The sequence below is a fragment of the Rhinolophus sinicus genome, chromosome 4, assembly GCF_057876585.1.
Source record: "Rhinolophus sinicus isolate RSI-liver-muscle chromosome 4, RSI-T2T, whole genome shotgun sequence".
Lineage (NCBI taxonomy): Eukaryota > Metazoa > Chordata > Mammalia > Chiroptera > Rhinolophidae > Rhinolophus > Rhinolophus sinicus.
In genome coordinates, this window is record NC_142504.1 from 33274370 (window position 1) to 33301644 (window position 27275).

At 39.4% G+C, this 27275-nt stretch overlaps 1 pseudogene; it reads left to right on the top strand.

Annotated features, from left to right (window-relative positions):
- Nucleotides 1-1428: 1428 nt before the first annotated feature.
- The window catches only part of LOC141573048 (high mobility group protein B1-like), a 34238-nt pseudogene continuing 8391 nt past the window's right edge, over nucleotides 1429-27275 (top strand).

The following is a 27275-nucleotide window of genomic DNA, read 5'->3' on the forward strand; positions in this document are numbered from 1 at the left end:
GAGGGGCATCTGATTTCTCCCACACCAAATGTCTCACCAGCCAACTCCAAATCCAGAAGATTGAGAGTTGCTCTCTTAGAAGGCCCTGGGAAGACACATGACTATACAGGTAACCTAATTTAATGCTGAGCTTCACGGACAAAAAGACTGTCGGCACAGACCCTTAACCAAACCAGATCTAGTCCTCTCTTTTCTGACTTTTGAAGTAATTGTAATCGAATGCAGAATTCTTAGCAAGGGCTCTGGGGACAAGCTTTGCTGGTTCCATAAAATTCTCCAGATTGTATGTGAAGATTTTCTATGTAAATGTATATATGCATTTCCCTAAGGAGATTGTCTGCAGCTTCCTACAGTTTCTCAAAAGAGTCTGAGACGTTAAAGATTATTACATTCATATCTAAAGATTAAATGTAATAGAGCTGAGTTAGAATCTGCCCCCTTCTGTTTATTGACTTACTTTATAGTTTGGGCACCCACATCTTCTTTGTGGACTACCCCACAAATTGAGAAAAAAGCAAGCAACTTGCCTTCAGCAACAGTTAGGAACTGGCTTTGACTATTAGAAGCACAGACCCTGTCACAGTGGCTTAAACACATTAGGGATTCATCCCTTCTTGTAAAAGAAATCTGGGAAAGGAAATCCAGAATCTTTACGCAGCCAACTAGCCGCCATTAGAGACACAGGCTATTTCTATCTTTAGAATGCTTTGACATCCTCAGCGTCTAGCTTTGCACTTTGTGATGACATGAGAGCTGCCATCTGTCTTTCTTTTAAGGAACTTCCCTAGATAGTCCACCAAATACATTTCCTTTACAGCCTATTGGCCAGAATTTTGCAGCAAAGGAGGTTGAGAAATAAAATCTTTAGCTAAGCAGGCAACTTACCTCTCCCACCCCACCTCACCACCACCCCCACCCTCACCCCCCTCCCCAAAAAAATCAGGTTTTTGTTACGAAAGAACAAAGAGAAAATATGTTGAGTAGGCAACTAGCAGTCTTCTCGATCTTTTTATGAAAAAAGATGTTCATGAAGTTCCTTTTCTACTTACGGTTCCGTGGGGAGTTCTTTTATCACCTATTCAGTGAAGAAAGAAGCATGTCCCTATGAAATGCACTATTCTGCAAATTCGTGAATCTCTCAAGCTCCCTGCCTTTTAGTTGCTCACCCACGCACACGTACACGCACACGTACACGCACGATCACGCACACGCAGGAGCACGCACACGCACGCGCATGCGCGCAACCCTGCCAAGGCCCTTGCCGCTCTTTAAGGAACAGCTGATAGACCCCAGCGTGGCGTCCACACTCACCTGTCCCAAGCACGGTTCCCAGCCCGTGGCATTCTACCTGCTGCCTCCCACCACTGCTTGAAGAAAAGGGGACTCCCCTCCTCCCACTGCTCTGTTTCTCTCAGTCTTTTTTAGAAAATGAGCGAAGAACCCGTCTGCCACCTGAGAATTCCTTTGCTTTCCTCCCCAAGCCGCCATGGTTGCACTCAGCCCTTCCTTGGATCTACCTTGGAGCCTTCCTGGTGAGTGGAGTTTACTTTACTCAAGCCCAGTTCATCCTGTTTGTAGGATGGGGTCGGAATTCCAAACTCTGGATCTTTTTCCATATTCTGCCTCACTTGTTATGATTTACATGGTGGACCAGATGGACTGCTTTCCTGTCTCTTGTGAGAAAACACTCAGAACGCCATTTGTCTTTCTTCCTCTTGAAGGACACTGATTTATTACAGAAAATGAGTTCTCAGGATGGCACCAGCCAGTCCACGAAAGTGGGGTGCCTGTGGGTTCCCCTGGTCAACGGGATAGCAGTGTTCCAAGGCCAAATATTTCTGTGTCCCTTGAGCAGATCACTTCTGCTCACTAAGCCCATTTCCCCATAAGTAAAATGGCAGTGGTCAGGTCTGCTCCAAACATGGAAAGCTGCAGTCCTTTCACCTGAAAGAAAGTATTTTCCACTAGTGATTTCATAATCGTAACTCCTTCAGCAGGAAGAGAGCGTCTCCATTTGAGTGCAGGCTGCCCGCTGCTGTGGTGTCTACAACGGAGTTTCACTTCGTGTCCCTGAAAGATAGAGGGGCTTTGGGTCGTGCAGGGGGAGCTGGGGAGAGGCCAGGCCCTCCACTGGGTAAAGGACACACAGCATCTCACCCTCCGTGGATGTTCTGTCACGTCCCCCCAGCCAAGAAGCTGATGGCTGCAGGATGAGCCCTGAGCTGCGTGAGAGGTGCAGTTAGAGGAGGAAACGGTACTCTGGAAATTGATGTGGTCATTCTTAGGACAAACTAGGAATGGCTTTCGTCCAAAATGTTTTCTTTGTTTTTCTGCCTTGAGAAAGTATATAAATATGTATGTCACTAATGCCTTTTGGAAGGGGGCTCTTTAAAACTAATTAAACTGAAAGTCCCTAGATGCTGCTGGCTGAGCAGTCTCTCTCCTCTGCCTGCCAGAGAATACAAGCCCTGTCTGATTTCCTGTGAAGCTTGTCAGGGCAAAACATCTTTTCTCCGGATCCTCTTCTTAACAGCAGCCATAGCAGTAAATCTTTAGTGAGGCCTCATTAGGCCAGTTCCTTTTTGAACTCCCTCCACCCTCCAGACCTCTCAAAACCACCACCACCATTCTAGCGTGTTATTATTTTTTCCTCTGAAGCTTGCACTTTCTTCAGTCCTGGCACCTAGGCCTCCCTACACTGCTGTCACTTTCCTTAACGGACTCTTCTCTAGCTGGAATCCCTCCAAAGGGTGTGTTCGTGCAATCAAAAACTTCCCTTTTTGTTTTATCACATCACTGAACATACCAGATAAGGCCCAGCGAAGGGAGAGAGGGAGGAAGAGAGGGAGGGGTTTGGGCTGGGTTGGCTGGTGGGGAGTTGGGGGGGGGGGGTGCAGGTAAAGGGGTCTCAGGAAGGAGGCAGAAAAAATCGTCACATCAGTTCTTAGGAGAGCAAACACAGACACAGGGGTATCTGGTGAGGCCGCTCCCCATCTGACCCCAGCCACTTCTGAAGATGCTGCACACCCGCTTTCAAACCTGCAGTAAGTGACTGTCCACAACTTGGAAACAGCATATGGAACAAACCGAACACAGATACAATGAGACATGGACACCAGGACATTAAATAGTTAATTTTTAGCAAACCCAAATTGCATTTCCATCATGTGCAAGCAGTCAGCTGCTATTGTAGGTCACCAAGATACAACACATTATTTCTACAGTTTGTGGAAAACATTAGGCAGCTGTAATAAAGTCAATGGTATTTCCTTCCTTACTGAAACATGACTTCAGTAAATCCCCGTTTAAATTTTTTTCCCTTTCTAAACATTTCTCTCCATCTGCACGATAAGTCAATAAAAGAAATTAAAAGTTAAAATGCCTAATGAAATTTTATCAGGCATGAAATGGCATTTAAACCAGAGTTGCCACCCGGGCTTAGATGCATGAAAACTGACCCGAACTTGAGGAGTTATAAAAAGCGGGGGGAGGGTAACAGCAAGTTTCAGTGGCCTTTATGTATTGCAGCCACTGAAGAAAAAAAAAAAAAATCATTCCAAAGAGGCATTCCATGAAACCGAGACTCTCTGAGCAGTTAAGATTTTTACAGGAGGTACATCAGTTCTGTAAACCTCCACATTCTTTTAGGCCGCCATTCTTTTTTCTTTATTCACTTCTTTGCACTGACATGCTTATTTTGAAATCAATCTTCATCTGTGTACTTCTGTCATGATCCCAGGAAAAGTGGCAAGAAGAAAGCCTGAGAACATTTTTAAGAAGAAGAAACAGATGGGAAGGGTAGGGGACTTAATACTTAATCTTTCTTTAAGAAGAGCATTGGGATATTCCATGTAGGCTCAGAAAGAGTTTTAAATTAGCGGGCATGGAGAAAAAACATTACTCTTCCTTGTATAAAATTGTTTATCTTAATAATTACTTATTGCCCCATCCTTGGGTCATAATAGACATCTCATTTTCATAGGAACCTGAAAAGAAAAGGAGCTAGTCAATGGGTATGTGAATAGTTTTCAGCCTTAACAATTTACAACATTTATCTTCTTTAAAAGACAAATCCCAGAATCCTCCCTCATGCAGGACATCCACTGAAGTCAAGGGGCATTATGTCTAAGAAGGGACAGCAGAGTCCGACTTTCTAATTGGAGAGCATATTCAGAACTTTCCAGAAACTTCCTATACTTTGTAACCAGACAGCTTTGTTTGTAAGTGATTGGATTTTCTGACAGCCTCGGTGAGAAGAAAGCTCTTGTCCAGCCTGGGGAACAGGGAGAGGAACTCTGTTCATTTCTACTGGCTCTGAAAATTAACATGGGATGATGGTTTTCCCACAGTGTGTTCCATTCAGCTGCACTTGAAAAGCCAGCAGTGGGAGTGCTGAGCCAAGCAAAGTAGAAGTGAGTCCTTGCCTTTGTCTAGACCCCGGCCATCAGGCAGGTAGGAAAGTGTATTTGTAAACTGCCAGCAGCATCACAACACGGCAATCATGAATACATCTTGCCAGTGCCATCCAAACTGACAGTATGAAAATTCCCTTAATTCAGATAAGGTGATATGTTTTCAAATATTTGCACAGCTATCAGTGCCCCTCAAGCTTTCTAAAAACATCCAAGAAAACTGGGTCTGCAGGTCCAGGAAAGGCCATGCTTACTTTTATTTTTTAAAATGCTTACTGTCTGTAATAACAAAATAATTTGCCCTTACTTTTCAAACTTTTGTCTCCCCAGTCTAACCCCAGAAATCCTGTAATAGTAGAGATTCTATGACACTCAAACACAAAAATGTTTCCAACAATAATACACTTGATAATATTTGGGGGACAGTTGACTGGAGAGAAAAATACTTGCAAGTTCTGTGCAATGGGTACACATAACTCCAAGGATGAGAAGCACTTGAGATTTGCAGATACCGTGTTTCCCTGAAAATAATAATATATTAATATTGGGTCTTATATTAATTTTTGCTCCAAAAGACGCATTAGGGCTTATGTTCAGGGGATGAAAAATAATGCTAATGCTTATTTTCCAGTTAGGTCTTATTTTCAGGGAAACACGGTACGCATGTTTAACAGCCCATCCACCAAACCCCAAGCAAGGCTGACGATTTGCTACCCGCACCAGACTAGATGCGAGCACAATGCCTGAGCTGTTGTTGGCTGCGGCACTATCTAAGGAGGTATTCGTGGCTTTCCCTGAAATATTAGAGGCGGGTAGACCAGCCAGACTAGGGACATTCAGACTAGAGAAATGCTCTTTGGACAAACAAATCCTGCAAACTATGAAGCAACACATAGAATTAGAAACAAAACCAAGTTGGATAAGCAGTGGAAACAAAAGGATAATGTTTAGAAGTGAGTGGGTTGGAAATAACGGAGGCTCATCCATTTCCATCACATCATCCACAGGTAGAATCCCCATTAATAATAAATAGCTGGGCAAAGCCAGGTGTAGTGAGCAAAATGCTTATATCACATTGGGGCCTTTTTTAAGAAAAAAAATTGTTTTAAATAACAAATGCAAAATTATGTATGGATGTGAAGATCTATTTAGAAGAGGCACATGCAAATGAAGGGTCCTGAGGGTTAAGCTCCATTAGCTTCCCAACACACCCACCACTGGTAACAGTACCTTTTCCTATAAAATGAGTGCTGCATGAATACAGTTTGGGTCAGTACTACAATGTCCAGGCTCAAAGAAGGACTATATCTCTGCAGTGAGAAAGTCTGTTCTGTTACAGTTCTACAAAGATTCATGTTGTATTAAGATTTCCATATCATAAGGTTAACGCTCCGTCACGTCCTTCCACTTAATCTTGAATTTGAGCTCCAGCAGATAAAACCTCAAGAGTATTTCGATGAGAAGGATGTGTAGATGTGGGCTGTGGGTGCTAGATCAGATCCCCTGAGTTTACAAAGAGATCGTCAAAGGTTTTGCACTGGAGTCTCCTGCGATTCTGTCTTCTTTTGTGTTCTCTCTGCCTGTAATCTTTACATCAGGGATTGTAGTAGGATCTAAGTGTTTACTTGCTGCTGATATGACTTGTCAATATAGGTAAAGTAAGTCGATTCAAAATCACTGTCAACTTCAAGCAATTCGGAGATTTAAACTAGTCATTTTAAGCATAAAGGTGCACTGGTATTATTTAGAAGAACATGTGAATGCAAAACTAATTTAATAAGCCTTAAAGAGAGGTATGTTACAGATATCATCACCAGTAACTGCTCCTTCATCGATGAAGACCCCAAACATCATTAAAAAGGATATTAAAAAGTCAATGAAAACAATTTTTTAAGCAAGACTCTAGCAAATCAAATACCTTATTTCGTGGTGGAGACAGTCCAGTTTTCTTAGTCCTAATTTTTTTTTTTATTTATCGGATGAAGTATGTGAGATGTTGGGTCCAATAGCCCTTTCTTCACTCTCAGATTAACTGTGTTTTACTGGTTGATTCTAGGAGGGAAATACAGTTAATAACTTCTAAACCATTACATTCTGCTTTGTTTTATTGACTCTTAATAGCATTAGTATTTAAAGAACATACTTCCCTTCAATCCAATAGCAGTATGGAAATCTTGATGTAGCTACTGCCTTTTGATATCAGTATTCTAGATAGCATTTTATTATCTAGAAAGTGGCCAATATGCTCTTTAATTTTTAAGGAAACTTAAACTAAAGGTGCCCCCAGTCCCTAGAGAGGGGTTTTGAGCTGGATGTGTGCATGAAGAGCAGTTAACACCTTTTTACACAAAGCTTGTTTCCTGGAAGTTTAGTCTCAAAAGCTGGTGTGGCCAGTAGTCATGACAATGCTCTCAGAATAACTGTCTCTTCCAAAAGGAATTGGGGCATCATTTCAGGGTGGGCCTAACACATTTCCCACATTGCAGCAGAAATTAGAAAATTGTCGAAGTTGCTATGGCTATCACCTATCAATAAATGCAAAGTCTATGTATTTTTTTCATTTATTCAATAACCATTTATTGAGGGTTTAGTTTATACCAAGCACAAGTCTATAGAGATGCTCTTGAGGAACTCAAAATACATATTACAGGTATATATTCATGTATTTACCTCTCACATATTTAGCACATAGACACCACACCAGACCTACACACACACACACACACACACACACACACACAAACACACACACACACACACACACACAATTGGTTATTTCCAGCAATTTTAACTATCTACTACAAAGCCAAGAATCTCTGAGTCTCTGAGGAGACAAAACATGTCAGAAAGTTTAATGAAAAAAACCGTGAACTCCTAGGAGAAGCCGTTGGGCCTTACACAGAACTCATATGCTCTTCCTTTTCTCACAATTCCGTCCAGCTCAACCATCTCATTTCTAATATGATAGTACAGTAATCTCATTATTTCATTGCAAACAGGCATGCCAGCAGGAGGGGAGAGAAGCTATTAAGCGAACACAAGAAGTAAAACATACAATAATTCAGGACCATTTCATACAGGAGCAAACAACACTACATCCTCAACAGTCCCTGAGTTACCAGGTAAGATTAAATTTGTTCAGCATATTCCATTATGAAGACAATGAAGTATACAATTCATTTTAGGAAAAAAATGTTTAGTTTTTGAGCTCATACTTTGTTACATTTCTTCAATAATATTGCTAAACAAATGAGCTGCTGTTACGCCAAGACAACTGTCACTCACCATTAAACTCATATTTACCAGGTTTTGGCCCTCAGTAGTTTGGGGAGAGAGAATTTCAGGTAGGAAAATAATTACAGAATGATTAAGTGTAATATAATCCACACTTCTTCCAGTGTGAAAACACTCCAGCAAATGAAATGTTTCTGTCTGAAGCCCCTTTGGTAATAGAGGGGAGGGTCACTGCATTCCAAAGACAAGACTGGGGTCTGTCTTCAGCATAAATCCCCTTGATTTGTGACATAATAGTTCGTATGACTAATGTTTTTGATCCCTCATTTCCATGAGCTGAATGGTGAAAGTGATTCTACTTTCCCTGGAATTCCCAAGACTTAAAAGTGAGTGCTTTGCCATTTCAAATGCAACCTGCACAACCTGTTTTCAAAGCCTCTGAAGTGAGGAGCCAGGCTCCCAAGCATCAGGAAACCATGGGAGAGCCAGATAACTTGACAGTCTGAAAAGTAGACTGTTCAGTAATGCCGCCCACTTCCCTCCCATGGTGCTGGAGACCTGGCATTAGTGACCTGGATGACAAATTGCACACGTCATGGACACGAAGTGATCCATTTAAGGGTTTCATTCGAAAGAGAACGTGAAAGCAGAAACTTATAATGAATGCTTGGAATACTTAAAGCTTAGTAGCAACTGTTGTAAATTATTACAGGAAGCAAAGGGATGCTTCCAGAATATCTATAAGTGCTCAGAGTACTTACATGAGAAAAAGAAATATCCCCTCCCAATATTTCCAAATTTTATCACTCTATAAAGAGTGTAGTGAAAGTTGGAGGTCATTCACCATCTGATTTCAAGATTTAGTATGATGCTACAGTAATTAAGGCTATGTGGTATTTGCATAATGATAAATATAGAAGAGACTCAGAAGTAGATCCACTCATATGCATATATAGCTGATTAATTTTTGACAAATTTTTGGAAGAAAGGAACTTGAAAATTGAGGAAAAAAGATAATAGCTGGTGCCAGATTGGAACTTCGCAATTAAGAACAGAAAGACCTGGTGTGGTAGTGGTACCTCTCACCCCACCAAATCTTTAGTAAGCTATCTATTTCTCACTAATGTGTTGCACAATTTAACGCATTTCTACAAAGCATCTAAGTGCTTAGTCTTTCTTCAAAGTGAGAGTAGGGCAAAATGAAGGTTATCACTAAGAAGCAGCCATGTATTGATTGTACAGATAATACGATTTGCTTCTCTAAATTATTTTGAGAATTAAATAGGATAAGATATTAAAGTATCTTTTACAATAGTGGGAAATCAATATATGTTCACCAAATTTTAATTTCCTTTCACTTTATAAAAAGGAAAATACCTTTAGAACTGGAAAGACCTCAGCGGTTATTTTATCTCATGTTTTAATTTTACAAATGAGAAAACTAGGTTCAGCGAGAGTAAATGTGTCGCTCAAGTTCATAGTTAGAGTTAGAAGTCCAACTTCCAGTTCACACAGATCTTTTTCCTAAAGCACCTGCCTCAATTGTGATGCCCCAAGTACAAGAGTTTGAGGGAGAACTGAAAGCGAGGAGAGCTTTGCTCTCTGTATTTAGGGATCATGGACTCGTTTGCTTCTAGCTCTGTGTTTACTTTAGCTGTTTTCATTTATTTATTTTTTTTATTTCAAGAATGGGAGGCCATGGGAAGTCTTTCTCTTCAGAGACTATGATTGCCAGATTTAGCAAATAAAATACAGGGCACACAGTTAGATTTGGAGTTCATATAAACTATGCATAATTTTTTAGTTCCATTTGGAAATATTTGGAACATACTTATACTGGCAACTTATCTGTCAGCCCTATCAGGGACCAAACAATATGAGCTGCCCAGCTGTGAAGATTTTTTTTGCCCTAAAGCAAATAAGCAATAGCAAGATGGTCTCCACCCCCATGCATAAATCTTGGCCCCTTACCATTTCTTCCCCAAGGCTGAGTCTGATGAGGATGGAGATAGAGAAGGAAAAAGATGATGATGTGCCTAAGTAGTGTTGGAAAGACATCTTTTGCCAAATAGGAAGGACATAACTCTACTTTCAGACAGATGGAAATTCTAATCCCTCGCTCTCTTACTAGCTGTGTGGCTCTAGGACTTTGAACAAGTTACTTAAATTCCCCCACACCAAACCACCCTGCGCGTCTGCTTTTTCCTTCATAAAATAAGGTTACCTTAAGTTTTTGTGAAGATTAAATATGGTAATAGGAAGGAAGCACTAATCACTGTGCCAAGAATATAATAGCTACTCATAAATGATCATTTCTTAAACCGTACATACATGTTTATGTACTTTTGTATTTACTTGATGTAGCTCACAATAAAAATTGTTTAAACACAATTGCTCATTTGGAGGGTTGTGAATGCCAGAATGTAGAATTTGGATGCTAAATTTCATTCTGTAGTTATAGGGGAACCATTGCTATTTGTACAGTTTTGGGAGCCCGGAGTCAGGCAGACAACCTCTTTCTAAGTTCCGCTAAAAACTACTTGGGGAATTTTGTAGCATATCAGTTTCTGTAGAGTTAAGCGCATGTAAACCAACACAAGGTAAACTGACCTGCATCCTCTTGACATCTTCAGCTCGCTCAGCTCCAACCTTGGCAGAAAAGAAAATGAGAAGTTACAACTCTTCCCGTGGATCTACTTTGTGGTGTATGAGAAATGGGCAGGCACGAGACACAACCAGGACTAATTTTGCTCCATAACTTACTTACTAGTGGAATGGCCTCATCCAAATTAATCAACCCTTTGTGAAGTCTGAGCAATAGGGATATCACCTAAGCTGGAAGGGTCTTAGAATCAAGACTCTAGCAGAGCACCTGGTTGCAGGAGGTGCTCAATGTCTGCATTCTATTTTCACTTCGTTAGAACACTGCACTTCAGTTTTACGAATAAGAGGTCCCTGGAGTGCCTTTTCTCAAGGTCTTGTGACTCAGTTTCAGAAGACTGTCCAAAACGAGGACTAGTTGTTCAGACCAACTTTGTTTAGAAAATTATTTTACTAAAATATCTTAGGTGACATCTGAGGGTAGTCACATTCTTACTCAGCCATGCACTCGATGCTGTGTAGGCTGCTGTCCTAGGTTCACCCATTCCCTCGCTCATGCCTTTAGAACCTGCAGATGTGTGTTATCTGTTCCTTCTGTTTAGTCAACTTCAAGTGCTTCTAATCTTTTTATAACCAGTTCTGTTGGCTGTTATCTGGATGCCTTGTAGTGCCGTGTGTATTGTACAATTTTAACAGATCTCCACCCTCTTCCTGGCAACTAGAAGGGCAATATAGTTATTGAACAGTGTGCTAGAATCTTCTATCCGATAAGCTCCTTAATTGGACTTTTCCTTTGTCCTTTTTGTGTGTCTGAGAGAGAGAGAAAGGAGAGAGAGAGAGAAAAATATCACTGGAAGGTTTTTCTTAAAGTTGCGTTCTTAACACAATTTCCAGAGCTAAACAGCAAATAAAGACCCAGAGCACCCGTCTGCAAATAACACCCCCCCACACACCCCTTTCTCCTCTCCTCATGCTTGGAGAGACTGCTTACAACCTTAAAGTATTAATCAGACCTATTATTTTAGGTTTGCAGCTGTTATTGTTATTTTCTTGTGTAACCTTATGACTCTTCCTATTCTGGTGTCCTTATGTGTGTGGATCCATAGTCACTGAAATCTCCAAAGTCTTAGTTAGTCACACAGTAATATGGGATACTGGAAAAAGTAATGGACTTTGAGTCAAGAGAGCTAAATTTTTACCTAGGCTCTGCTGCCAACTAGCTATGTGACCTTGCCAAGACAGTTAACTGCTTTGGGTTTCAGATTCCTCATTTATAAAATATCAAGGGAACACATACTCCCCTTCGGGTTTGTGCCCTATATACCTTCACCTCTAAAATGCCCGTCCTTACATCTATGGACTTTCCCATTCATTCCTGACCACCCAGCAAAGAATTGCTTTTACTTTACTTCAATATTTGACTTTTAGTTTTTGCTAAATGACTACTCATATGCTCTTTTACTAGCTAGAAGAGCTCAGCTTAAACCCAACATAAAGCATCTCAATCATTTCTGAATATTTGATATAGATCTACTAACCTAATTGTGGTTAGATCCACTAACTATTCTCTGTAATTTAAAAAATATTAGTCATATTAGTCATAAAAATTTTCCTTAGCAATAAAAATATAATTTACAATTTCAAAGTGAAACTATACATTTCTTGGTCTACTTGTGAAATTCTATACAGTGTATTTTATTTTAAAAAAATGGAATAATGGAGGAGGGTTAACTATAAACTAAGTTTGTTACCCTCATTCTATGCAGAGGGTAGATGCATAGAATGTATTAGGGGGGCAGTAACCAGGTGTATTATGTCCATGGAAAGGCCAAAAATAAATTCCAAGTGAGAATTTGAAGACCCTCTCAGTCTTTCTTGAGACCTGTAGGGTTCTTTTCTCCTCAGAGTCCAAGTGTCTCCCTGGTTGCCATTTCCAGTACAGCTAATTAGAGTGTAACTACAGAGCTTAGGGTTCCAGGAAACTCTCCTGGGGCCTAGGCAGGAGCCTTAAGATAGGAGGAACCTACAATTTGGGTCCAAATCCTTGCATTATCGGATACCTCCACCCAGCGTGAGGACCAGCTCACCACAATGACACGCAGAAAGAAGCCCACAAATTTTACTGACTACAAACTACGCCCAGCTCTGGATTAACAGCCTCCTGCCCCCCCATCCTACAGAGATGCCAATGGAAACAAAAAGGAAGAAGCATTTTAACTTTGAGGGTGAACCTAAGTTAAAATTGAGAAGAGTCTAAGTGTGTCCTTGGTGGCGTTTTCCTTTGAATGTGAGTGTATATCACAAGTTACAACTGTAAATTCAGAGAGGGGTGCTGCAGAAACTGTTGCTCTTTGCTCTCCTCTGCTGCTCTTCTTCCTTGGCTGGGCTCAAGCTCTCCCATCTCACTGGACCACCTTGCCTGGTCTTCCTGTCTTCAGCTTCACCCTGCCTGCAGAGTCAAGGTCTTCTCCCAAAATCTCTAATCTGACTGGGATTTCCGCTGTAGAAATCCTGGTCATCGTCAGCATATAGGCAGAGGTCTTCACCATTACCTACCCAATATCCTCCATGATCTTGACCCTTCCGACTTACCTTGCCTCACTCTACACAATTCTCCTCCCTCTTGCATTGTAAACTCCAGCTGTGCTGACCTTTACACGTATCTCTGGACACAAGAGTACTACTTCCAACCTCTAGAGTGCCCTCTTTTCAGACCCCCACTCTCTTGTCCACTTGGTTAATTCATATTCAACTCATCTGATAGATGTATAGATCAAACTTTAATGCAAGCTTCAAACCCAATTCATAAAACGTTAACAGGAAAAATAATACTTTGTTGTCATTTGTAGTTGCAAAAATTTTTTTATTACTAATAACATTCAAGTCTTTTCATGTTTATCAGTCCCATATATTTCTATTTTGAATAATTTAATTCCTTTATCCATTTTTCTATTTTTACAGTATTTTTAATAGCAGTGCATAAGGGTATTTCTCTGTAAAGAAAACTCATTTGTCACATACGGGAGCAAATGCTTTTTCTTCATACTTATGTCTTTTAATATCCTATTTCAGTGAATAGTTTTACTTCACTGTGAAGAATTTGCCTGTAGTTAAATTCTACTGAAGTTCTCTTGTTGATGTTGGCTGTCTTGAATTCTTGATTGTAACAGTAATTAAGAATTATTTTCTAATTTTTAATAAATTTATACTCTGCTCTTAAGAACAATAATAAAACCCAATTCATAAGTCATAGCCTCCAATACAAAGTAGGTGTTCGGCAGACCATTGCTGAGTGGAAAGGTACACAGAAAGCCAAAATCCAAGTGGTGAAGTTGCAACCTTTCCATTTTCCTTTAAGTTCCATCTTCCTTCTGATTTTAATGGATTCAGAGGTATCAGATACAAAATGCCAAAAAAGTGTCTAAGAAGGAACCATTTTACCTCCAGTTCCTAGTCTCTCTCAGAATATGCCTGTCCATCTTGATGTGACCTGAGAAAACCAACTAAACCCTAAGACTTCTCCATTCCAGAAGAACACAGGAAAGAACTATTCCGAACCTTACCTGGGCTGATGAGTCAAATTACATGGACACTTAACTTGTTCTTATGATTGCACTTGGTCCAGAACTCCTAAAGCCGTCACCAGCTAACACGTGTCCTCAGACCTGATGTGATATTTTTGGTCTCTTGAGTGTTATCATGGTTAATCTTGGGCTGAGTGGCCAGAATTTTTAGACCTATGTCCATCCCAGAGGTCCTAGCAGGACCTCTGTCCTGCATTAGGTCATAACGGGTGTCCAAACCGGGCTGGGAAGAAGGGTCAGTACTGGCCTCTGGCCTGATCTTTCCCTACATGATCGATTGCTTGAGTTCCTGAATTGTCCTTTCCCAATTCCTTTCATAGAATGTGGGGTACTAACTTCTCTAGGGGAAATCTAAGACTGAAGATATTCACAAATCATACCCAACTATATAGAGGACATTTTAGATTCCCCTTTAAAGATAACACAAAGACGTAATATTAGTGCAATCCCCAAATATGTATTGAATGCTTCTCTGGGATAGAAACCAGAGATAGACTTGCTCTGAAGACACGTAAAGCATAGATACTTGTAATATATAATAACGAAAAGGTATTAAAGATTAAGTTGAAACAGCTAAAACTTTTAAAGTATAATAAATTAAAAGTCTAAAGTAAAAAAGTCAACTCAAAAGGACATAATATAAAAGTCACCCTTTTATGAGGAATGCTTTTGCTATTATAATATTCTACAGAAACATACCATACCACACTCTTCTGATCCAAATTCTTATCTCCAGCCCCAGCTTCTCCACTGAACTTCATGCTCCCTGAAGAGTCAGTTCTGCCCTCCCGCCACCAAATGCTGCCTTCTGCATTTGGAAGTTCAGTAGTCTTCTGAAACTTAACACATCCAAAAAGAAACCCCAAATCTGCCTCCTAAAACCTGCTCCTCAAGCAGTCTCTCTCATCTGAGTGGCTACTATCGTTTTGGTTGTTGAAAGCCAAAACCTCATCCTCTCAACTCCTTCCTCTCTTTCTCTCAAACATCCAATCCATCACCAAATCTTGTTGCCTCTACAATGAAAACATATCTCTCCTCCTCCATCATCATGATCCTGGCCCAAGTTATATCATCTCTGTCCTGGACTATTACAATCTTCTCCTAAACAATCTTCCTGCTTCTGCCCTTGCCACCTATAGTCCACTCTTAACCCCAGTAATCAAGGTGATTGCTTTAAAATAGAAGCCAATTTATATCACTCCTCTATTCCAAACCCTCCAGTGGCTTCCCATATCACTAAAGGTAATATGCAGTGTCTTTGCCACCACCTACCGTGACCCCGCCCACCCCCTCTACTACCTCCGTAACCTATTTTGCTCCCATTCTCTGCTTTGTGAAGAACCAAAAAGATCTTGATAAGTTATGACTTAACTATTGTAGAATAGAAGGTATTTTAACTAAGACTAACTGTGTAACATAGAGTTGCATGTCAGAAAAAGAAACACATGTCATCTGCCACTAACGTTCTGGGTATAGGAGGATAAGTAAAGCTGCAGCCTGTGTCACCCTGCACTGTTGAGGAGTACACTCTCCTGTACATGCTGTCACTCAAAACCTTACAGCGACCTTCGGAGTTAGATGGGAAGAACTCATCAAAGTATACTACAGGTTTGTTTTTTTCTTCTTGGCAGTGTTACCTACTGAATACATGTATTTCAAAACCAGAAACAAAAGCGAAGGTTGTTATGATGATACAATACCTTTTAAAAAAATTAAAAAGAAACTACTATTGAAAATATTTATATTTGTCAACTCGTAAATCCTGTAACAATTCCATCTATAAGACAACTTTATATGTTCTTTGTTGTCAGGAGAAGGCAAGGAAGGAATGGAGGAAGGAAACTATGAGAAAAAAAAAAACAAAACAAAAACAAAAAAACATGGTTCCTTTTATGCCTTAACTTCCAAGAAAATTAAAGGCAAATCCATTGCCCAGATGAAGTAAGCAACTCATCCCAAATTCCTAGTAACATCCTTTCCCTTTAAATTCCTGCAGATAATCTTGGTTCTGTTTTCAATGCTAGTTGTACGGTTTTGCACCACAGCATACTTTATATGCTGCCATAGATCTTTTTGAAAGAGGCCAGGAAAACGCCTCTCCAAAACATTTTTAAACTTCATCATGTATCATCTTTTTTAAAGTCCTTACCAAAAAGATATTTCTGAATTTCAGAATCAATTCAAGGTTTCCTGTTTTTATGTTCTTAGGATCTAAACTTTGCATTCAGGTTTGAATTACTGGGTTTCTGACTTTTTAAAAATCCATTTACTTAATTTTTTTTTTTTTAGATATAATTTACATATAACATTGTGTAACTTTAGATGTACAACATGTTAATTTGATACTTTATGTATTGCAATGTGATGACCAACATAGCTTTAGCTAACAACATCACATAATTATCGTTTCTTTTTTATGGTGGGAACATTTGTGATATAGTCTCTTAACAATTTTGAAGTATATAGTACAGCATTCTTGTCTATAACCACTATGCGCACATTAGATCACCAGAATTTCTTCATCTTCTAGTTGCAAGTTTGTACCCTTTAACAACATGCCCCCAATTCCTCCACCCCCAACCCCTGCTAACCACCATTCTTCTCTCGGTTTCTGTGAGTTTGACCTTTTTTTGATTCTACATATGAGTGATAGCATACAATACTTGTCTTTCTCTGACTGGATTAGCTCACTAAGCATAATGCCTTCGAGGTCCATCAGTATTGTTGCTTATGGCAGGATTTCCTTCTTTCTTGTGGCTGAATAATAGCCGTGTGTGTGTGTGTGTGTGTGTGTGTGTGTGTGTGTTTGTACTACTTATCGCAACTTCTTTATCCATTCATCCATTGACAGACATTTAGGTTGTTTCCATATATTGGCTATTGTGGATAATGCTGCAGTAAACATGGTGATGCAGATATCTTTTCGATATCCTGATTTCAATATCCTGTTTTCATTTCCTATGAATAAATACTCAGAAGTGAGATTACTGGATCATATGGTAGTTCTATTTTTAATTTTTTGAGGAAACTGCATACTGTTTTCCACAGGGGCTGAACCAATTTGCACTCACACCAACAGTGTACAAAAGTTCCCTTTTCTCCACATCCCCGCCAACACTTACCTTTTTACCTTTTTGATAATAGCCATTCTAACAGGTGTGAGGTGATATTTCATTGTGATTTTCCTTTGCATTTCTTTGATGATTAGTGATGGTGAACACCTTTTCATGTACCTGTTGGCCATTTAGATGTCTTCTTCGTGAAAATGTCTATTCAGGTCCTCTGCCCAGTTTTTAACTGAATTGTTAGGGTTTTGTTATTGAGTTGTATGAGTTCTTTATATATTTTGGATGTTAACCCCTTATCTAATATACAGTTTGCAAATATTTTCTCACGTTCCATAAGTTGCCTTTTCATTTTGTTGATTGTTTCTTTTGCTGTGCAGAAGTTTTTTAGTTTGAGGTAGTGCCATTTGATTTTTTTCTTTTGTTGCTTGTGCTTTTGGTGTAAATCCAAAACATTATTGCCAAAACCAATGTCAAGGAGCTTCTTCCCTCTGTTTTCTTCTAGGAGCTTTATGGTATCAGGTCTTATGTTTAAGTCTGTAATTCATTTCAAGTTAATTTTTGTGAGCGGTGTAAGATTATATAACACACATGCATGCACATGCACACACACACACACACACACACAGAGGTTGGACAATTAAGTTCACGAACTCATCCTAGAAAAAGTGCTACATATTTCATTGCTGAATATCACAGCACCTTCAAAGGGTCACCTTCAGAGTACTCCTCTTGGGAAGCTATGCACTGACGCCAGTGCCTAGTCCACCCTTGAAAGCAATTTTGGAATTCTTTTTCTGGAATGGCCATCAGAGTTGTCGTTGTATTACCCTGATGTCCTGAATGTCACCAAAATGTCTTCCTTTAAATATTTTCTTTATCTTCAGGTAAAGAAAGAAGTCATTGGGGGCCAGGTCAGGTGAGTAGGGAGGGTGTTCCAATACAGTTATTTGTTTACTGGCTAAAAACTCCCTCACAGACAGTGCCGTGTGAGCTGGTGCATTGTCGTAATGCAAGAGCCATGAATTATTGGCAAAAAGTTCAGGTCGTCTAACTTTTTTACTCAGCCTTTTCAGCACTTCCAAATAGTAAACTTGGCTAAGTGTTTGTCCAATTGGTGCAAATTCATAATGAATAATCCCTCTGATATCAAAAAAGGTTAGCAACATTATTGCAACAAGTTCGAGAACTTGTCAGACCTCGTGTGTGTGTTTTTTTTCCTTTTCTTTTCTCCCTCCCTCCCTCCCTCCCTCCCTCCCTCCCTCCCTCCCTCCCTCCTTTCCCACCTTTTCTCCCTCCCTCTCTCTTTCCCATTCTCCTTCTTGTTTTTCTTCTTTAGTTTATAGATTTTTTCTTTTTGTTTTTTAAATCAAAAACTGTGAGAGAGAGAGAGGGAGGAAGAAAGAGAAAAGTTCTTTAAGGGGGTTTTCCAGTATTTACTTTATGGAAAAAAGATAAGTTTTTCTCTAACTTTTAATGAAAGCCAAATGTCAGAAATAGTAATTAAAATGTTTACATTGAAGATTGTATTAGATTGTTAGATCTGTAGTGTTGCCAAGACTGACAGCTTTTGATAAATTAGAATAAGCCACACAGGCTGGTCTTTTTTCACTAAAATGCCACAGTGTCCAGAAAGGAAATCCACTCCACACACCAGCCTTGTTTCATATTGGATAAACTAAGCAAACAAAATGCCTCCGACATCGCAAAATGACCACCATATTGAAAGAAACTGGAAGTTGGTATTGATGGGAGAGGATGACTTTGACACAAAGGTCAGGATTTTGATGTCAACTTTGGTCTTTGGGCTTCTTCCAAACTGCCCTTCATTAGGGGAAGCATCACTCTGGGTCATTCATGTGACTGTCGTTATTCCTTGATCCGTCTAGGTACCACCAACACATTTCAAAAAACAAAAATGAAGGGGAGGAGCAGAAGCGTATCTAGCTCACTTTCCCTAACTGCTCTTGTGTAAAAAGCTCTCCAGACCCCACAAAGCACTTGTTTCACACTGTCGCAAGTGAATAAACCTCTGCAGTCTGGAAACATATCATTTGAAAAGGTTCCACACCCTTTGGTGCCACAAATGTCTAGCAGAATATTTTGGGGGACTTTATACCTCCTCCCTCCCCATGCAGCAGCGCCTTCTGAGTGAAATAAAGGAATTGCCAGTGAGCAAACCTTGCGGATTGCCTTCCGTATGTAAGTCAAGGAATAAATTATGTCTCATTTCCCCAGAACTTGCAATGTTTTTGGAAATTATCCTGTAGAGAAGTGGTTCTCAATACTGGCTGCACATAAGTATTATCTGGGGAGCCTTTAAAAATACTGATGTCTGCAGTCCACACCTAGAGACCTGTGAAGAGACTGGCCACCAGTATTTATTGAAAGCATCCACACACACTCTCCCGGTAATTCTAATGGACAGCCGGGTTAAGAACCACTGGCTCGAGGGATGACTGTTTTTTGGAACTCTGTATTTTAATTGTTAAGCGATTTTGATTATTGTAGCACACTAACTTAAACATCTTACTTGGCCAAATAACTTTCACTTTGTATAGTAGGGTGAGAAACCTGGAACTTTTGTTTTTTCCATGATCTCTAGGTGTACCTGTCATTACTATGCCTGGAGTGTTCTAAGTTTCTCTAATAGTAGCCAGGTTCTTCAAAAGAGAGATATTTAACTTGATTGCTTTGGAAATATTCAATAAGTCCGGTATTAACATACAAATAGTTCTCAAGGCGATGTTTAGCACCTTAAAAAATCTATCATTAGTTACATAAAAAACAAAAATAGTCAAAGACCCATTCCCAGATATTAGAGGGCTTTTTCTGTCTTAAAGAAACTCAATAAGAAAAGCACAGGTTTTTGTTTGGAGTGTGTGTGTGTGTGTGTGTGTGTGTGTGTGTGTGTGTGTGAGAGAGAGAGAGAGAGAGAGCGCTTTGGATTCTTAAAAAATATAGTATCAGCGATATCCACAATTTTATAAACAGGAAAAAATGTATAGCATTGTGAAAATAAAATTCATACAACTACTATAATATGTGTCAATGCACCTTCTGCTACATTTGTGGCAGATTAGTTAAATAATCCCTGCCAGTACATTAATGCTTAAGCAAATCAGAAAACAATTCTCTCCCTCCAAAAATCATAATCCTTTTCAAATTCCATTTAAAAAGCTATGAGAGAGAAATAGAAAGGCAAATTTTGAATGAAATAAGTTTTTTTCTCATGCTACTAAACAAGAAACTCAGTGAAGTCCTTGTCCCCTTCTCTATGCATATTTATTCCCGTGCAGTAAATAGACTGGATTGTGCAAATCCCCAGAAAGGAAAAACTCCTGTCAAGTAGTTTTTTCCTAGGTGAGGATTAGGTCACATGAAGAAAAATTTACAATAAAATGAGTATGTTCTCTTTTAGTCTGATCTTATTTACTGTCTACTGTGTGTCCAAATGCAAAAAGTTCTGAGGCTGAATATAATGTGGGGTCAATTCTCCTTATAAGTATTCTAGTCTTGATCAATACCTAGCAGTCCAGAAGAAAAGTCATTTTCCATTGATTTACCAAGCAGTCACAGTGTGTTATCAATACATCAAACCTCTGTTACACTGTAATAGGAGAAAAGCAAAGCATGAATGAAGTGAGGCAAATTGAAGTGAGGCAGTGCCAGAAGTAGAAAAGGAAAAGTGACAGTTGACAGGACGACCAGGAAGTCTTCTCTAAAATTAGCTTTAATTTGTGATACTCAAATGTGATTTTATCTATTTGCCATGACAGTTGTGCTTTACACTCATGACAGGAAGGATAGCCAACCCCAAAATATCATCATCCACAGTAAATCTTGTATCCATACTAAAACTCAAGTCCAGTGCCATACCTCATCATGAGGTCAATTTAGAAAATGATACTTTATATAATAAAAACTTCCATGTTGTCAGTCAATATTCAGTCACTATCATATGATGAGAAAAGCGAACTCTGGAGCCAGAAGGAGATGGGTTCAGCTTTGTTTTCATAAGTAACTGTCTGTATGACTTTGAGTAAATCATTTTACCCTTCAGGACCTCACTTCTCTTATCTGAGATAACAATACCCTCTTTTTGAGATAATATGTCCTTTGTGGGATTATGGATATCCTATGTAAACTGTCTAGTACATAGCTGATGCTCAATAAACCGTAGCTAATATTTTCTACAATGCCTGTAAAGAAAAGTAACCTGGTGCATGGTTTATAGAAGATACTCAACAAAATTAATTAGTTCTTTCTTAAAGTCTTTTGCTTATTTATTCATCCTTTTTGAGTCTACTACTTTAAATTAAATTTATAAATAACAGAGAAGATAAACCAGATTTAAAAACATGAAAGGAAATCATGTAAATATACAAAAACATACATTAGGAAACATTAACACAACATGAGCTGTGATGGAATTGAGTTTATCTGGAAAAGCTTGAAAACCAGCAAAAAAGAAGCAGATTTCTGTACTCTCTTTTGTCTTCCCAGCTGTCCCTCTTGGTCGTGACATGAGACTAGGCACAAGTAGTCACCAAAACCAATAAGCAGATAAGATTTTCAACAAGGATCAAAAAGAACAACCTGAGGGAGGTGCCAAAAGCTGCAGTCTAAAGGGTAGCTGAGGGCCAGGATTGTGAAATGCTGATATTCTAATTCTGTCATTTCTTTTCCATTATTGACTGGAATATTTACATAAAGAAACACTTCTTTCTTCTACTTTAGGTTACTCAGTAGTTTAATTCACATGCAAAAGACAAAATAATTGCTTGATTTTTTTCCTTTTATTTACCAGTGTTCAAATAATGAATAGATTTTTTATCATCATTTAAATGTGACTGCTTAGGGTTTTTTTAAAAATATTATGAACTGATGAATTTAAATATATTTAATGTTCAGGCTGCTTTTATCAGACTACTGTCATGTGTACTGAGCTACCCCTTCAGTGTTTTAAAGGCTATGGTTGACACCTCATGCCAGATGAATATTTATTTATTATGTCTTTATTTGTATGTGTCATTGGAAAATTGGAGTTTTACAGATTTGCTAATCCTGGATAATACCACCTTGATGAAACCAAGTTTTACGAACCTGGCCGTTACATTTGTGCTAGATAAAATGACAACTCTTCCAAGTACTGGAAAAAATACAATATCACAAATTTATTCTAAGTGCATCACTCTCCAGAAAGAACACGTAATTTTCAACTTTACTGAAAAATAAATAAATAAGTTAATTATTACTTCATCTTAGAGTCTAGGAGTCATGGGGAAAGAAAAAACAAAACAAGCCATCCAACCAGCAGAGGGAGTACAAGTTAACTGACAAATCCAATCTCCCAAACTCTGCTTTCCTATTGGTGAAATCACTGATCATGTTTTGGAGAGAAGGAAGATACCAGAAACAAGACAGGACATATCTGTGCTACTCTGTTGTCTGTTGGATGCAAAGGAACTACACTGATTCTAAACAAAGGGAAAATACAACCGTGACGGGGGAAAAGGTGTTCTGAGTTTCGTCAGAGACTTCCTTGCTCAGAATTCAACATGTCATTGTCCACAGGCTGGTTGATAACTGTGTTGGAGGATTAAGAAAGAAGAAGATAGGATTACCTCACATTTGTAAATTAAAAAAATAAGGACATCCAGAAGTGATATGAATTCCCTAAAGTCACATCAATTTAGAGGTAGAGGCAAAACTTAATATAGGGGTGGCTGGTTAGCTCAGTTGGTTAGAACACGACACTCGTAACACCAGGGTTGCCGGTTCAATCCCCGCATGGGCCAGTGTGAGCTGCGCCCTCCACAACTAGATTGAAACAACTACTTGACTTGGAGCTGACGGGTCCTGGGAAAACACTTAAAATAAATAAAAGTTAAAAGTAAAACAAACCTTTATATAAATCATCCAAGTCCCATCCCGGCTTTTCACATGGGACCTTAGTCAATGACAGCTTTTTTACAGAGAGAAGAGCTTACAAAAACATTTAGCAGTTTTTCTGCTTGTCTTTGCTAATAATGATCCAGCCAAGGCAGACTTAAGAGCTCAAGAATACAGAGCACCCGAGCACTCCCTGCTTTCTTTGCAAATTTCCTCTGGGGTTGGTGCTTTAATTTTCAATCAGTCTGAGTCAATAACGTATGGTTGTCAGTGCCATTGTTGACTCACACAATTTCTTGTCTCAATCCCATAGTTCCTAGAGCTTAGGGCTTGGGGTCACTGGTAAGGGTTTTTTTGGGGGGCTTTCTATGTTTACACAATAGGGCAAGTCAATATCTCTCCTGTATCAGTGAATTCTGGACTAAACTGATCTATCAAGCGTCGTAGACAAATGAAGATCTGAAAGGATGGAAAGCAGGCTCTGTGGAAGCCTCCACTGCTTTTACATTTCATTGAATGCACAGACGCTCACTTGCTCCCCACAGAGATCTGAATACGGCTGAATAAGAAAGAAAGAAAAGTCACATGAGAAGAGTGGAATGCTCTTACAATATTTTTAGTCTGCAATGTATACTGAATTCCATTCACACAGTTCTGCAGGAGGTTTGGCCCATCTTCACAGAGCATGCCACAACTCCTGCTTATTGCAACAGATATGTACATTTCTCAAGGACAGACAATAATTAAAGAAAAAACAAACTGGGAGGCTCTTTGCATAGGATTGTTGAGGCAAGCTTTCCATTTTTTGTTGTTGTTGATACCTGTTTTATAAAAAGGATGATAAACCCGTGTTGGAAAGTTCAAATCTTTCTCCAACTTGATGGACTCAAAGGTGTGCACCTAATACAAACCCGTTTTAGAGATCACAGGGCTACTTCTAACTTTTCAAGAGGCTAATAAAAAAAAAAGACCAAGAAAAGTTTTTGAACAATCCACCATCATTTTCAAAGAAATAAAGTTAATATAGAAATGAATTATGAAAAAAAAAGAAAAGTTTTCCTTGGAGACACAGGTTGAATAAATGAGGACTTCTTGGTGGTGGCCATAAATAAATGAGTTTGCTTCTTGCTTTCATTGAACTTAAGGGCACAGGTTTCTACTTGTATGTTCATTTGCCTTTATTCTATGAATCTAATCTGTCGATCCCACACCAACAGACAGCTGGGCCTCCTGAAGCCTGTTGGTTCCCAGCCCAGGAGCCTTCAACCCAGAGGCAAGGCTTTAATCACTTCCAAGTGTTCTGAAACACCCAAGTCTGTGCTAAGCTCATTTAGCTGAGTGGAGCACCTACTGAGTTAATGAAGTAAGGTCGATTCAGTCATACTTAAGATATTCTGCTAATCTTGTCCTATGCATCAACTGAACCCATTACCACCAAACACATCCCCACTGACATTGTATATAAATCCATTAGTCACTAAGAGGAAAGGGTAAGTGGGTATGGATGGAGACAGACTGCACTAAACTTACCAGCCATTTCAAGGCTGTGTGAACTTAGGTAGATTACGTGGTGCTTCAACTTCCTCACTGTCAAATGTAATTTTTAATTTCAATGTATTGTTGTTATTGTTATTAGTATTGAACAACTGTCGTGCGGGAGACCCTGCTCGCTGCGCCATTTGTTGTGCAGGGGACCTTGCTTGCTCCGCCATTTGTCGTGCGGGGTGGCCTGCGGGGTCTCTGGTCCCGCTCCCCACATAAGAACGCAGGATATGGTGAGGCCAAAAAGGAACACCCACGGAGCCATAGGTAGGGGAGCCATACCACCACGGTCTCACTGGAGGCTGGGCCCACTGGACGCTGACCTGCCGTCTGCTTTTCCGCCAACCGACCGACCAACGACTCTTCTCCACTCTCTCCTCTGTTCCTCTCTCTCGGCTCTGCTCTTCCGCTCTCCTCGGCTCTGCTTGGCTCCTCGGCAATCCTCGGCAGTCCTCCGTAGTCGCAGCAGTTATACCAGCGGCCAATTGGCTAACCGGCCACAGCCAACGGCCAATCAGCCACAGCCGACGGCCATTCACCACCCGAGCCAGTACCCCTTCACGTGAGGCCGAGAGCCTGTAAACTACTCTCTGGGGCTCTGTCCCCACAACAACATTTCAAAGCACATAATTTCACCTGGTGCTAATTGTACAAGGGTATGTGTTATAGCTTAAATTACTTTGGCATTGGTACATTTTTAGAACTCAAATCCATAAGGTACATAGAATCCAGAGAAGTCAAACACACCTTTGTGAAAGAGCAAGGGAGGCAGTAAGCCTTCATTCTCAGAGCCACTTTCCACATAACACACATAAATCAGCCAACACAGCTGACATCTGAGCAGCAAGTAACTCATTGGTGCTCACTGTGACTTTTCAATCTGCTGAGTATGTCTTCTTTTGAAGTGATGAGGCCTAAATTGATGCTTAGTAACAAGGAGTATGGGTATAATTCAAGATTGTGTCTTCTTTGAATAAATCCAGAGTGTGGCCCTTTATTTTTTGCCTTTTGGAAGGAAAAAAAAAGTTGAATTAGAACAGTTTTCTGCTTTGTTTTCATTTTTGCTTTCTTTTTAAAATAAAATGTTATTGGTTTTGTACTGTAAAATTCAAACAAAGGGGCAAATAATTCCTTGGTGGTTTAGAGAAGTATCATTGATTTCAGATCATCCCCATACCAATCTCCAGTGCATATCTACACAATTTAAATGCAGCCAATAATTGTTCACTCCTCTTTAGGTTGGGTGTGTAATCTAGCTGAGAAGGTGGAAAAAGAGAATAGTCCAAGTACTTCTTTATAGTAGAAGCAATTTACATTTAAAGTGGAGTAGTGTTAATTCTGTTAAAAACACCAATTCCTAGCAACTCCTCTAAAGGATTCTGATTCAATAAGAATGAGGTAGGGCGCAGGAATCTCTGTTTTTAACATTTTTTCTGATGATTCTTATGATCTAACACATCAGGGACATTGGTCATTTGTTGTTTTTGCTTGCTCAGCATCTCTCCCTTCTAATAAGAGTGCCTCAATTTTCTGTTGAGAAAGCACTCCTCCCCAACTCTCAGTCACTGTAGTTGGGGCTGATTCCACCACCAGCTTCATAGATGGTCTAGGTCCCAGGCCTGTTCAGTCATTGTAATCACACACTCGTGTTCAGTGTCTTTGGTCACACTGGTTGATTCAGAGATAGGTGTGGAACCATTGAAAAGAGGTGTTCTCCTTCATCTGGGTTTAGGAAAATGTATCTACCTGAAAAGAAGCCAACACAGAGAAGGAATAAACAGAGAAAAGAAAGAGAGAGGGAGGGAGGGTGGGCGGGGGAGAGACAGAGAGAGAGAGAGAGAGAGAGAGAGAATATGAATGAATCTAGATGAATGAAGCAAAAATAAGTGAAAGAATAGAAAAACAATAAAGTCAATGAAAGTTGGTTCTTTGAAAACATCCTTAAAATTGGCAAACCTTTAGGTAAACTATCAGTAAAAGAGTGAGAAGACTCAAATCACTAAAATAAGTAGTATTTTAAAATAGATAATAAATTTCTGATCTTACAGAAATAAGAAGGATTATAAGGGAATACTGTGAATTATTGTATCCCAGGAAATTAGATAGCCCAATTTAAATGGAATAATGCCTGGAAGGAGAGAAACTACTAAAACTGACTCAAGAAGAAGTAGAAAATCTGAATAGGTCTTTAACAAGTAAAGAGATTGAATTGGTAATCAAAAAGTATCCCACAAAGAAAAACCCATGCCTGGATGACTTGGTGAATTTTACCAAAAATAGAGAAGAATTATCACCAATCTTTCGCAAACTCTTTAATAATATAGAACAAGGAAACACTTCCAAACTCATTCTGTGAGGTCAATATAACTCTGCTACTAAAACCAAACAAACCAAATCCAGAAACACATAAAGCATATACATCATAACCAAGTGGAATATCCCAGTAATGCAAAGTTGTTTCAACATATGAAAATCTATCAATATAATACACCATATTAGAATAAAGGACAAAATCTCTCAAATAATACAGTAAAAGTATTTGGCAAAATTCAACACTCTTTTAGGATTAAAAACTCAAAAAACTAGGAATAGAAGGGAACTTCCCCAACCTAATAAAGATCATCTATGAAAAACTCATAACTAACATCATACTTAATGGTGAAATCATTTTGCAGAGCTTAATTCCCTCATAGAATACATTGGAAATGTTGTAAGCCCTAGAGTTTTTTAGGTCAAGACTTTGGATTTTATTCTGATTTTGATGAGAAGTCATTAGAAGAATTTCAGCTAAGGGAGGGTCATGATTTGATTTTTATTTTTAAAAAGCACTCTGGCTACCACATATTCATTGTTTTGGGATTCCTTTTGTATTGGGGGTGGAGAACAGGAGGGAATCCTGGTATAGTTAGCAGATTGTGGACATAGTCCAAAGGAGAGATTGT